General features: G+C 39.0%; 1 protein-coding gene across 1 annotated transcript in view; it reads left to right on the top strand.

Annotated features, from left to right (window-relative positions):
• Nucleotides 1-13,345, top strand: part of LOC123840983 (phospholipid-transporting ATPase ABCA3-like) — a 172,070-nt gene that overhangs the window by 21,897 nt on the left and 136,828 nt on the right. The gene's annotated exons all lie outside the window — the stretch shown is intronic.

Consider the following 13,345-nt stretch of genomic DNA (forward strand, 5'->3'; position numbering starts at 1 on the left):
AACTTCATATTCTGGAATTTTGGCCACACTTCTTTCAGCAGCTTGCTTTTCCACGTATCAGGTTGTTCTTAAGGTAGTTTGATCTTGTTGTATTGGGGTGAGGAAATGTGCTGTGTTTCCTGAAGGGACAGTGATGCTTGGGTTCAATGAAGACAGAACAATATAGAAAGAGAAATCATTCTTTTCTGAGGCAAGGGATTGTCCCTTCTTCCAGGTTGCCTGGATATGCTAATGAAATTATCATTCCCCAAATCACCCAGGCTTGAAACCTCAATCTTATCAGTATAGTATAGTATAGTATAATATATATAGTATTTAGAATGCTGCCATTTCCTGCCTCTATAACTTTTAGGTAAGTTACTTAACCTCTCTGTGCCTTGACTGTAAAATGGAGGTAAAAATACTCCTACCACATAGGGTTATGGCAATGATTGGAGAGATACATAGGAAATGTTATGTAGATGTCCACAGTAGTTATCTGTTTTCTAAATTCTGTTTCTTTCCTTCCATGTGTAGAAATATCATTTTCTAGTTCAAGCTCTTACTGATTTTTTTTTACCATCCAGCTATTTCAGAAATCCTCTCATTGGTTTCCCTATCCTCCGTTTCTCCTTAGTCTTACTTCACATTAAACCCTTTTCCTTCCACCCCAAATAGTTCATTTTGTGCCATTCTTATTTTTGTTTCTCTGACCAACATGTCTTTTTCTTTCTTTTCTAACTGGTGAGTAATCTCTTTGAAATCTATTTTCAACTACAATTTACTAGTTTTCTCTTTGTGTCTCCAGGTCATGTTACACAAACTTCAATCATGTAGTTTAAATTTCTGTTTACTTTTTCATTTTAAAGTTTCTAATTGAAATATAAAATACACATACCTATGTGTACAGATCACTGAATTATCCAGCGTGAACACACCATATAACAACTATTCCAGTCAAGAAATAGAATGATGCCCGCAATCCAGAAATTCCTCACATTCCATCCAAATCACTACACCATCCCTCTTCCACAAGCAGAAGTGGGTGTTATACACAACTAATGAATTGTTGAACAACACATCAAAAACTAATGATGTACTATATAGTTGGCTAATTGAAGATAATAAAAAAAAGATAATCACTAACTTCTAAAACCCTATGTTAATGTTACCTGGTTTTAAACTTTATTTAAATAGAATTGTACAATAGTTATCCTTTTTTTTTTTAAATTTTTTTTAAAGATTTTATTTACTTTGAGAGAGAGAGAGACAGTGAGAGAGGGAATACAAGCAGGGGAGTGGGAGAGGGAGAAGCAGGCCTCCCGCCAAGCAGGGAGCCCATTGTGAGACTTGATTCCAGGACCCTGGGATCATGACCTGAGCTGAAGGCAGACGCTTAACGACTGAGCCACCCAGGTGCCCCTCCAATAGCTATCCTTTTGTGTTCTTCTGTGTAGCTACAGTTTGGCATTTTCATTGCTGTGTACTATTACATTTAATGAATATAGTACAATTTATCACTCTTCTCTTAATGGATACTTGGTTGTTCAAGTATTGGGCTATTACAGTAAGCTGTTGTGAATATTTTAGTGGACATGTGCACATTTTTCTGTTGGGTTTATACCTAGGATTGAGGTTGATGGAGTATACAGTATACATGTTTTCAGCCCTGTTAAATAAGGCCAAACATTTTTCCAAAATGTTTGTGCCAATTTTCTCATAATCAGTAATATATGGGAGTTAACTCTTGCTCTATAACTATGCCAACACTTGGTGGTGTTTTTAAATTTTAACCATTCTGGAAGGCATATAGTGGTATCTCATTGTGGTTTTATTTTATTTTTTTAATTTAAATTCAATTAGCCAAGATATAGTATAGTCATTGTGGTTTTAATTTGATTTTCCTTGTTAACTAATGTTGTTAAGCACCTTTTCATATGCTTATTGGGCACATGGATATCCTCTTTTGTGAAGTGTCAGTTCAAATGTCTTTTCCCCATTTTTCTTAGGGTTGGGTGTCTTCTTTCATAGATTTACAAGCATTCTTTATATATTTTGCATACTAGTTTTTTGTGTGATGTATGTATTGCAAGTATTTACTCCCAGTCTGTAGCTTGTCTTAATGGTGTCTTTGGATTTGTAAAAGTTATTAATTTTAATGTAATGAAGTCTTTACCTTTCTGATTAGTGCTTTCTGTGTCCAGTCTATGCTGACTGAGTTCTCCCCAGGTCTTTAGATATTCTTCTTTTCTAATCTTTGTATTTAAGCCTCTAAATTTACCTCTAGTGATAACTTTAGTTGCAATCTATAAATTGAAGTATAGTATTTTCTTTATTATATAATTCAAAAGAGTTTCTAATTTTCATTGTGGATTTTTTCTTTGACCCATAAGATAACTCGAAAAGCATTTAAAAATTTTCAAACATATTAGGAGCCAGTATTTGAGTTTAGTTTTTTGAAATTTTGATGGCATTAGCTTTGTGGTCTAGACTGTAGCCAATTTTAGCAAATGTTCTACATGCATGTGTGTACTAAGAACAATGTGTACTGTGTGTTCAATGGGTGCAGGTTTCTGTGCATGTTATAATAACTATTAGTCATGTTCTTCATATATTTTTTTTTAGAGAGAGAGAGAGGTGGGGGAGGTGCAGAGGAAGAAGGAGACCAAGATTTTTTTTTCTTTTTCTTTTTTTTTTATTATGTTATGTTAATCACCATACACTACATCATTAGTTTTTGATGTAGTGTTCCATGATTCATTGTTTGTGTATAACACCCTATGCTCCATGCAGTACGTGCCCTCTTTAATACCCATCACCAGGCTAACCCATCCCCCCACCCCCTCCCCTCCAGAACCCTCAGTGTGTTTCTCAGAGTCCATAGTCTCTCATGGTTTGTCTCCACCTCCGATTTCCCCCCCCTTCATTTTTCCCTTCCTGCTATCTTCTTCTTCTTCTTTTTTTTTAACATATAATGTATTATTTGTTTCAGAGGTACAGGTCTGTGATACAACAGTCTTACACAATTCACAGCACTCACCATAGCACATACCCTTCCCAATGTCTATCACCCAGCCACCCCATCCCTCCCACCCTCTACCACTCCAGCAACCCTCAGTTTGTTTCCTGAGATTACGAATTCCTCATATCAGTGAGGTCATATGATACATGTCTTTCTCTGATTGACTTATTTCACTCAGCATAATACCCTCCAGTTCCATCCACGTCATTGCAAATGGCAAGATCTCGTTCCTTTTGATGGCTGCATAATATTCCATTGTATATATACCACATCTTCTTTATCCATTCACGAGATTTTTAAAAAAGATTTTATTTATTTATTTGACAGACAGAGAGAGTACGAGGAGGGGGAACGTCAGAGGGAGAGAGAGAAGCAGGTTCCCTGCTGAGCCTGATGTGGGGCTCAATCCCAGGACCCTGGGATCATGACTGTAGCTGAAGCAGCCATTCAACCAACTGAGCCACCCAGGTGCCCCAGAGAGCAAGAATCTTAAGTAGGCTCTATGCCCATTGTGGAGCCTGATGCAGGGCTGGATCTCACAACCCTGAGATCATGACCTGAACCAAAATCAAGAGTCAGACACTTAACCAACTGAACCACCCAGGCATCCCTATATTGTTCATATCTTTTTTTTTTTTTAAAGATTTATTTATTTATTTTGAGAAAGAGAGTGAGAGAGAGTATGCATGAGCATGAACGGGAGGGGCAGAGGGAGAGGGAGAGAGAATTCCAAGCAGACTCTGTGCTGAGCACAGAACCCAACACCAGCTCTATCCCAGGACCCTGAGATCACACCTGACCTGAAACCAAGAGTTGGATGTTCAACTGACTGTACCACCCAGGCGACCCCCTTGTTCATATCTTTTTAAAACTTTTAATTATTATTTATTTATTTATTTTTAAAGATTTTATTTATTTATTTGAGAGAGAGAGAATGAGAGAGAGCACATGAGAGGGGAGAGGGTCAGAGGGAGAAGTAGACTCCCCGCCGAGCAGGGAGCCCGATGTGGGACTCGATCCAGGGACTCCAGGATCATGACCTGAGCCGAAGGCAGTCGCTTAACCAACTGAGCCACTCAGGCGCCCCTATTATTATTTTTTTAAGTAATCTCTACACCCAGTGTGGGGGTTGAACTCACAACCCTGAGATCAAGAGTCACATCATGCTCCACTGACTGAGCCAGGCAGGCTCCCCTGTTGTTTGTATCTTTTTTTTTTTTTTAAAGATTTTATTTATTTATTTGAGACAGAGAGAGAGAGAGTGCTCACATGTGCCAGGGGAGGGACAAGTAGATTCTCTGCTGAGCAGGGAGCCTGATGCAGGGCTTGATCCCAGGACCCCAAGATCATGACCTGAGCCGAAGGCAGATGCTTAACCGACTGAGCCACCCATGTGCCCCTGTTTATATCTTTAACATGGATTTTATGTCAGTTATATCAGTTATGGAGAGAAGTATGTTAAAGATTTCCCTCTATTATTATTGATATTGAGTTGTCAGTGTTCATGACTGATTATTATTGGAGCACTTTTTTTTTTAATGATAGCTGCTTTTTTTTTTTAAGATTTATTTATTTGACAGAGAGACACAGCGAGAGAGGGAATACAAGCAGGGAGTGTGGGAGATAGCTGCTTTAAAGTCATTGTTAGATAATTCTAATATCTATGTCATCTTGATTTGGCATCTGAGGATTTTCTTTTTGTTTTTAGAGTTTAGATATTCCTTATCTTGGTTTGTTAAGTAATTTGGGGTTGTATGCTGAATATTTTGAGTATTGTGTTATAAATCCCTTGTTCCTTTTGAAAATTTTCCATTTCAATATGTAGTTAATCTCTTTAGACTTAGAATACACATCCTTGCAAATAGCAAGATCCCATTCTTTTTCATGGATGAGTAATATTTCATTATATATATACCACATCTTCCTAATCCATCTATTGATAGACATTTGAGTTGCTTGCCTATCTTGGCTACTATAAATAATGCTGCAATAAACATAGGGATGCATATATCTTTTGGAATTAGTGTTTTCATTTTCTTTGGGTAAATATCCAATAGTGGAATTACTAGATCATATGGTAATTCTATTTTTAATTTTTTGAGGAATCTCCATACTGTTTTCTGCAGTAGCTACACCCATTTGCATTCCTACCAACAGTGTGAGAGAGTTCCTTTTTCTTCATATCCTCACCAATACTTATTTCTTGTCTTTCTGATTCTAGCCATTCTGGCAGGTATAAGGTGTTATCTAATTGTGGTTTTGATTTGCATTTCCTGATGATTAGTAGTGTTGAACATCTTTTTATGTGCGTATTGATTATCTGTATATCTTCTTTGGAAAAATGTCTATTCAGGGCCTCTCCCTATTTTTTAGGTTGATTACTTGTTTTTTGGGTGTTGAGTTATATAAGTTCTTTTTTTAAAATTTAATTTAACTTAATTTTATTATGCTATTTGAGTTGTATAAGTTCTTAGTATATTTTGCAATGTTAACCCCTTATTGGATATATCATTTACAAATATCTTCTCCCATTCAGTAGCTTGTCTTATTTTTGTTGAGTGTTTCCTTTAATGTGCAGAAGCTTTTTATTTTGATTTAGTCCCAATAGTTTATTTTTGCTTTTGTTTCTAGACATATCTAGAAGAATGTTGCTATGGCTGATGTCAAAGAGGTTACTGCCTGTGTTCTCCTCTAGGATTTTAATGGTTTACTGTCTCATATGTAGGTCTTTAATCCATTTTGAATCTTTGTGTATGTTATAAGAAAATAGTCATTTCATTCTTTTGCATATTGCTGTCCAGTTTTCCTAACACTGTTTGTTGAAGAGACTTTTTCCATTGCATGTGCTTTCCTTCTTTGTTGAAGATTAATTGACCATATACTTGTGGGTTCATTTCTGGATTTTCTATTCTGTTCCATTGATCTATGTGTCTGTTTTTGTGCCAAGACCATACTGTTTTGATCACTACAGCTTTGTAGTATAACTTGAAATCTGGAATTGTGATACCTCCAGTTTTTTTTTTCCTTCTTTCTTTTTTTTTTTTAATTTTATTATGTTATGTTAGTCATCATACAATACATCATTAGTTTTTGATGTGGTGATCCATGATCCATTGTTTTCATATAACACCCAGTGCTCCATGCAGTACGTGCCCTCAATACCCATCACTGGGCTAACCAATCCACCCTCCCCCCTCCCCTCTAAAACCCTCAGTTTCTCAGAGTCCATAGTCCCTCATGGTTCATCTCTCCCTCCGATTCCCACCCCCCTTCATTTTTCCTTTCCTTCTCCTAATGTCCTCCATGCTATTCCTTATGTTCCACAAATAAGTGAAACCATATGATAATTGACTTTCTCTGCTTGACTTATTTCACTTAGCATAATCTCCTCCAGTCCCATCCATGTTGATGTAAAAGTTGGGTATTCATCCTTTCTGATGGCTGAGTAATACTCCATTGTATATATGGACCACATCTTCTTTATCCATTCATCTGTTGAGGGGCATCTCGGCTCTTTCCACAGTTTGGCTATTGTGGACATTGCTGCTATGAACATTGGGGTGCATATGGCCCTTCTTTCCACTGCATCTGTGTCTTTGGGGTAAATACTCAGGAGTGCAATTGCTGGGTCATAGGGCAGCTCTATTTTTAACTTTTTGAGGCATCTCCACACTGTTTTCCAAAGTGGCTGTACCAACTTGCATTCCCACCAACAGTGTAAGAGGGTTCCACTTTCTCCACAACCTCTCCAACATTTGTTGTTTCTTTCCCTGTCCATTTTTGCCATTCTAACTGGTATAAGGTGGTATCTCAATGTGGTTTTGATTTGAATTTCCCTGATGGCTAATGATGATGAACATTTTTTCATGTGTCTGTTAGCCATTTGTATGTCTTCTTCAGAGAAGTGTCTTTTCATATCTTCTGCCCATTTTCTGACTTGATTATTTATTTTTTTGGGTGTTGAGTTTGAGAAGTTCTTTTTTTTTTTTTAAAGATTTTATTTATTTATTTGAGAGAGAGAATGAGATAGAGAGAGCATGAGAGGGGGGAGGGTCAGAGGGAGAAGCAGACTCCCCGCTGAGCAGGGAGCCCAATGCGGGACTCGATCCCGGGACTCCAGGATCATGACCTGAGCTGAAGGCAGTCGCTTAACCAACTGAGCCACCCAGGCGCCCGAGTTTGAGAAGTTCTTTATAGATCTTGGATACCAGCCGTTTATCTGCAGTGTCATTTGCAAATATCTTCTCCCATTCTGAGGGTTGCCTCTTTGTTTTGTTGACTGTTTCCTTTGCTGTGAAGAAGCTTTTTGTCTTGATGAAGTTCCAAAAGTTCATTTTTGCTTTTGTTTCACTAGCTTTTGGAGATGTATCTTGAAAGAAGTTGCTGTGGCCGATGTCAAAGAGGTTATTGCCTATGTTCTCCTCCAGGATTTTGATGGATTCCTGTCTCACGTTGAGGTCTTTCATCCATTTTGAGTTTATCTTTGTGTATGGTGTTAGAGAATGGTTGAGTTTCATTCTTCTGCATGTGGCTGTCCAATTTTCCCAGCACCATTTATTGAAGAGACTGTCTTTTTTCCATTGCATATTTTTTCCTGCTTTGTCAAAGATTATTTGACCATAGAGTGGAGGGTCCATATCTGGGTTCTCTATTCTGTTCCATTGGTCTATGTGTCTGTTTTTGTGCCAGTACCATGCTGTCTTGGTGATCACAGCTTTGTAATATAGCTTGAAATCAGGCAACATGATGCCCCCAGCTTTGTTTTTCTTTTTCAACATTTCCTTAGCGATTCGGGGTCTTTTCTGATTCCATACAAATTTTAGGGTTGTTTGTTCCAGCACTTTGAAAAATGTCATTGGAATTTTGATCAGGATGGCATTGAACGTATAGATTGCTCTGGGTAGCATAGACATTTTAACAATGTTTATTCTTCTGATCCATGAGCATGGAATATTTTTCCATCTTTTTGTGTCTTCTTCAATTTCTTTCATGAGTGTTCTGTAGTTCCTAGAGTATAGATCCTTTACCTCTTTGGTTAAGTTTATTCCGAGGTATCTTATGGTTTTTGGTGCTATTGTAAAGGGAATCGTTTCTCTAATTTCTCTTTCTACAGTTGCATTGTTAGTGTATAAGAAAGCAACTGATTTCTGTGCATTGGTTTTGTATCCTGCCACATTACTGAATTGCTGTATGAGTTCTAGTAATTTGGGGGTGGAGTCTTTTGGGTTTTCCACATAAAGTATCATGTCATCTGTGAAGAGAATTTGACTTCTTCTTTGCCAATTTGAATACCTTTGATTTCTTTTAGTTGTCTGATTGCTGTTGCTAGAACTTCTAGTACTATGCTGAACAATAGTGGCGAGAGTGGGCATCCTTGACGTGTTCCTGATCTTAAGGGAAAGGTTCTCAGCTTTTCCCCATTGACGATGATATTCACTGTGGGTTTTTCATAGATGGATTTTTAGAACTTGAGGAATGTTCCCTCTTTCCCTATACTCTGAAGAGTTTTAGTCAGGAAAGGGTGTTGTATTTTCTCAAATGCTTTTTCTGCATCAATTGAGAGGACCATATGGCTCTTCTCCTTCCGCTTATTAATGTGTTCTATCACATTGATTGATTTGCGAATGTTGAACCACCCTTGCATCCCAGGGATAAATCCCACTTGATCGTGGCAGATGATCCTTTTAAGATATTGTTGGATCCTATTAGCTAGGATTTTGTTGAGGATTGTGGAATCCATATTCATCAGGGATATCAGTCTGAAATTCTCCTTTTGGATGGGGTCCTGCCTGGTTTGGGGATTAAGGTAATGCTGGCCTCATAGAATGAGTTTGGAAGTTTTCCTTCTGTTTCTATTTTTTGAAACAGCTTCAGTATAATAGGTATTATTTCTTCTTTGAATGTTTGGTAACATTCCCCAGGGAATCCTTCCAGCCCTGGACTCTTGTTTTTTGGGAGGTTTTTGATCAGTGCTTTAATCTCGTTACTGGTTATTGGCCTATTCAGTTGTCAATTTCTTCCTGTTTCAGTCTTGGTAGCTTATAGGTTTCCAGGAAGGCATCCATTTCATCCAGATTGCTCAGTTTATTGGCATATAGTTGTTGAAATAATTTCTAATAATTGTTTCTATTTCCTTGGTGTTAGTCGTGATCTCTCTCCTTTCATTCATAATTTTATTAATTTGGGTCCTTTCTCTTTTCTTTTGGATAAGTCTGGCCAGTGGTTTATCGATCTTATTAATTCTTTCAAAGAACCAACTTCTAGTTTCATTGATCTGATCTACTGTGTTTCTGGTTTCTAATTCATTGATCTCTGCTCTAATCTTAATTATTTCTCTTCTAATGCGTGGCTTAGGCATCGTTTGTTGCTTTTTCTCTAGTTCTTTAAGGTGTAGAGTTCGTTGGTATTTCGGGATTTTTCTATTTTTTTGAGTGAGGCTTGGATGGCTATGTATTTCCCCCTTAGGACCGCCTTTGCAGTATCCCATAGGTTTTGGACCGATGTGTTTTCGTTCTCATTGATTTCCATGAATTGTTTAAGTTCTTCTTTGATTTCCTGGTTGACCCAAACACTCTTGAGCTGAGTGGTCTTTAGCTTCCAAGTGTTTGAATTTCTGCCAAATTTTTTCTTGTGATTGAGTTCCAATTTTAAAACATTGTGGTCTGAGAATATGCAGGGAATAATCTCAGTCTTTTGGTATCAGTTGAGACCTAATTTGTGACCCAGTATGTGGTCTATTCTGGAGAAAGTTCCATGTGCGCTCGAGAAGAATGAGTACTCTGTTGTTTTAGGGTGGAGTGTTCTTTATATACCTATGAGGTCCATATGGTGCAGTGTATCATTCAAAGCTCTTGTTTTCCTCTTGATTTCTGCTTAGATGACCTGTCCATTGCTGAGAGTGGAGTATTGAGGTCTCCTACAATTAACATATTGTTATCAATATGACTCTTTATTTTGGTTAACAGTTGGCTTATGTAGATGGCTGCTCCCATGTTGGGGGCATAGATATTTACAATTGTTAGATCTTCTTGTTGGATAGACCCTTAAGAATGATATAGTGTCCTTCTGTGTCTCTAACTACAGACTTTAGTTTAAAATCTAATTTGTCTGATATAAGAATTGCTACCCCAGCTTTCTTTTGAGGTCTGCTGGCATGGAAGATGGATCTCCATCCCTTCACTTTCAGTCTGGATGTATCTTTAGGTTCAAAATGAGTCTCTTGTAGACAGCATATGGATGGGTCCTGTCTTTTTATTCAATCTGCAACCCTGTGCCATTTTATGGGAGCATTTAGGCCATTCACGTTGAGAGCGATTATTGAAAGATATGAATTAATTGTCATCATGTTGCCTGTGAAGATGTTGCTTTTATAGATTGTCCCTGTAAATTTCTGTTGTATATGACTCTTGGGGTCTTTCTCCTTTTGTAGAACCCCCCTTAATATTTCTTGCAGGGCCGGCTTAGTGGTCACATATTCTTTCAGTTTCTGCTGGTCTTGGAAGCTCTACATCTCTCCATCCATTCTAAATGACAGCCTTGTCGGATAAAGTATTCTTGGCCTCATGTTCTTCTCGTTTAGTACCCTGAATATGTCTTGCCAGGCCTTTCTGTCTTGCCGGGTCTCTGTGGATAGGTCTGACGTTATTCTGATGTTCTTCCCTCTGTACGTAAGGAATCTCTACCCCCTAACTGCCCTTAAGATGGTTTCCTTGGTTCTAAGATTTGCGAGTTTTACTATTACATGCTGGGGTGTTGACCTGTTTTCCTTGATCTTGGGAGATGTCCTCTCTGCTTCTAGGACACGAATATTTGTTTCATTCCCCAGATTAGGGAAGTTCTCATCTACAATTTGCTCAAATACATCTTCTAGTCCTTTCTCTCTCTCCACTCCCTCCGGGATTCCAATTATTCTGACATTGGAATGCTTCATGGTGTCACTTATTTCTCTGATTCTATTTTCATGGATTCTGAGTTGTTTTTCCCTGGCCTCCTCTTTTCCCTTTTTATCTATTATATTGTCTTCCAGGCCACTTATTCGTTTTTTTGCCTCACTTACCCTAGCTGTTAGATTATCTAGATTAGATTGGATCTCATTGATAGCATTTTTAAGTTCTGCCAATTCAGCTTTCATTTCTGCCCTAGAGACTCTATGTTGCCATTAATTGATTTCTCCATTCTAGCTATTGTCGTCACAATTGCTAGCCTGAATTCCATCTCCGACATCTTGGTTATATCTGCATCCATTTGTAAATCTACAGCATAAGTCATAATGTCTGAGTCTTTTCTAATTTGGGGGTTCCTCCTCCTAGTCATTCTGTTGATGGGTGGTTGAGGGAATGTATAGAGTCCAAATTATTGACCAGAATCCAAGCAAGATGCACCTATTTTCTAGGGACCTTAGGGTTGCGGGCCTCTTGTTTTCCCAGCCTGTCTTCTGGGGCAGGGGCCTGTCACACTGTTACTCAGGCAACCCTATTTGGGCAGAGTTGCCCTGCCCCCCTGAGGCGAGGGATTGTCTCAGTGGGAACCAGTTTTTTGGGGCTTTTATTCTCTGGCGGCTTTCCCTGGCTGCTTTCCGCGTTCTTCCGAGAGTCAGAGCAGAAGAGACCGTTTCCAACCTTCTGCCTCAGAGCAGAGAGATCCCAGTGTGTTCTTCAGTGAGCTCTCCAGGCCACACTGTCTCCATTTCTGTCTGTGCTGCTATAAACTGCAGCAGCCCAGGTTGTGCGCCCCTCCACAGTGCCCCCAGTCCTGCCTCCAGGTCGGGGCACGACTCTGCCCTTTGTGCTTCTAAAACCCCCCGCCGCTCCCAGTTCGCACGCATGACCCCGCTGTTCCGGGTTTCCCTCCCAGGGGCTGCCCTAAAGTCCTTTCTCTGCCACTGCCGGTCTGCGAGTCTGTGCCCTGTCCCCAGCGCGCGAGGCTGTCGCTCAATGATGGTGTAGGATCCCCACAGCCAGGCTCCCTCCCGCTGCTGTTTATCCTCCGATATCTGCCTGTGGTGTCATGGCTCCCTGCTTCGTACCTTGAAACCAACTGCCCACGATATTCTGTTTGTAGAGATCCAGATCTATTTTCTTACATCTCAGGCTGATTTCATGGGTGCTCAGAGTGGTCTGGTAGATATCCAGCTCAATTCTGGGGACCAGTTGGAATAGGGTCCCCTACTCCTCTGCCATCTTTCCCCTGCTCCCCTCCAGTTTTTTCTTTTCAAGATTACTTTGGTTATTCCAGGATCTTTTGTGGTTCCATGTAAATTCTAGGATTGTTTGTTCTAGCTCTGTGAAAAATGCTGGTGGTATTTTGATAGGGATTGCATTAAATGTATAGATTGCTTTGGGTAGTATAGACCTTTTAACAGTATGTGTTCTTCCAATCCATGAGCATGGAATTTCTTTCCATTTGTGTCATCTTTAGTTTCTTTCATTGATATTTTATAGTTTCAGAGTACAGGTCTGTCAGTTCTCCAGTTAAGTTTATTATTAGGGTTTGTTTTTTTTCCCCACATCCTTACCAACTGCATTGTTTATTTTGTTTTTGATTTTAGCCATTCTGAAAGTTGTGAGGTGATAATCTCATTCTGATTTGCATTTCCCTGATGATAAGTGATGATGAGCATCTTTTCATGTGTCTTGGCTGTTTGTATGTCTTCTTTGGAGAAATGTCTGTTCATGTCTTCTGCCCATTTTTAAATTGGATTATTTGGTTTTTGGGTGTTGAATTTTATAAGTTCTTTACATATTTTGGATACTGTGCTGAATTGTAGTTCATGAAGCTCACTACTAAAACTCTGCAAACTTGCCCATTATGTTATTTGGATTTTAGTGTTCACAGATCAGGACATTGAGGCACAGAGAGGTCAAGGAGTTTTCTCAAGGTTATACTCCTGGTAAGTGGCAGAGAGAGGATTCAAACCAGGGGAATCTCTCTCAGATTCATTGTACCAGGGAAAAGTGGCCTCAGAAATGTACAGAGGCAGCATGATGGAGGGGGAAGAGCACAGAACAGAGAGCTCCTTCTGTGCAACTTTGTAGAAGCAATTCACCCTCTTTGAGTCTGGCTTTATGATCTATAAAATTAGAAGGGTTTATGTAAATTAGGGAATGGCAAACTTTACCTGTAAACAAAACCAGATAATATATATTTTAGGCTTTGCAGGCCATATTACAGTTATCAGCTCTGTTGTAGGGTGAATGCAGCCATGGTACGGAAATGAGTGAACATGGCTGTGTGCCAATAAAGCCTTATTTATAAAAGTATGAGGCAGCCTGGATTTAGCCCATAGGCTGTAGTTTGCCTGCCCCTGCTTTAAACTATAATGGAATTAAAGCTTATATACCTTCC

This window comes from Mirounga angustirostris, unplaced genomic scaffold, assembly GCF_029215605.1.
Source record: "Mirounga angustirostris isolate CCGP_5_RB_7025 unplaced genomic scaffold, mMirAng1.0.hap1 SCAF_5, whole genome shotgun sequence".
Taxonomy (NCBI): domain Eukaryota; kingdom Metazoa; phylum Chordata; class Mammalia; order Carnivora; family Phocidae; genus Mirounga; species Mirounga angustirostris.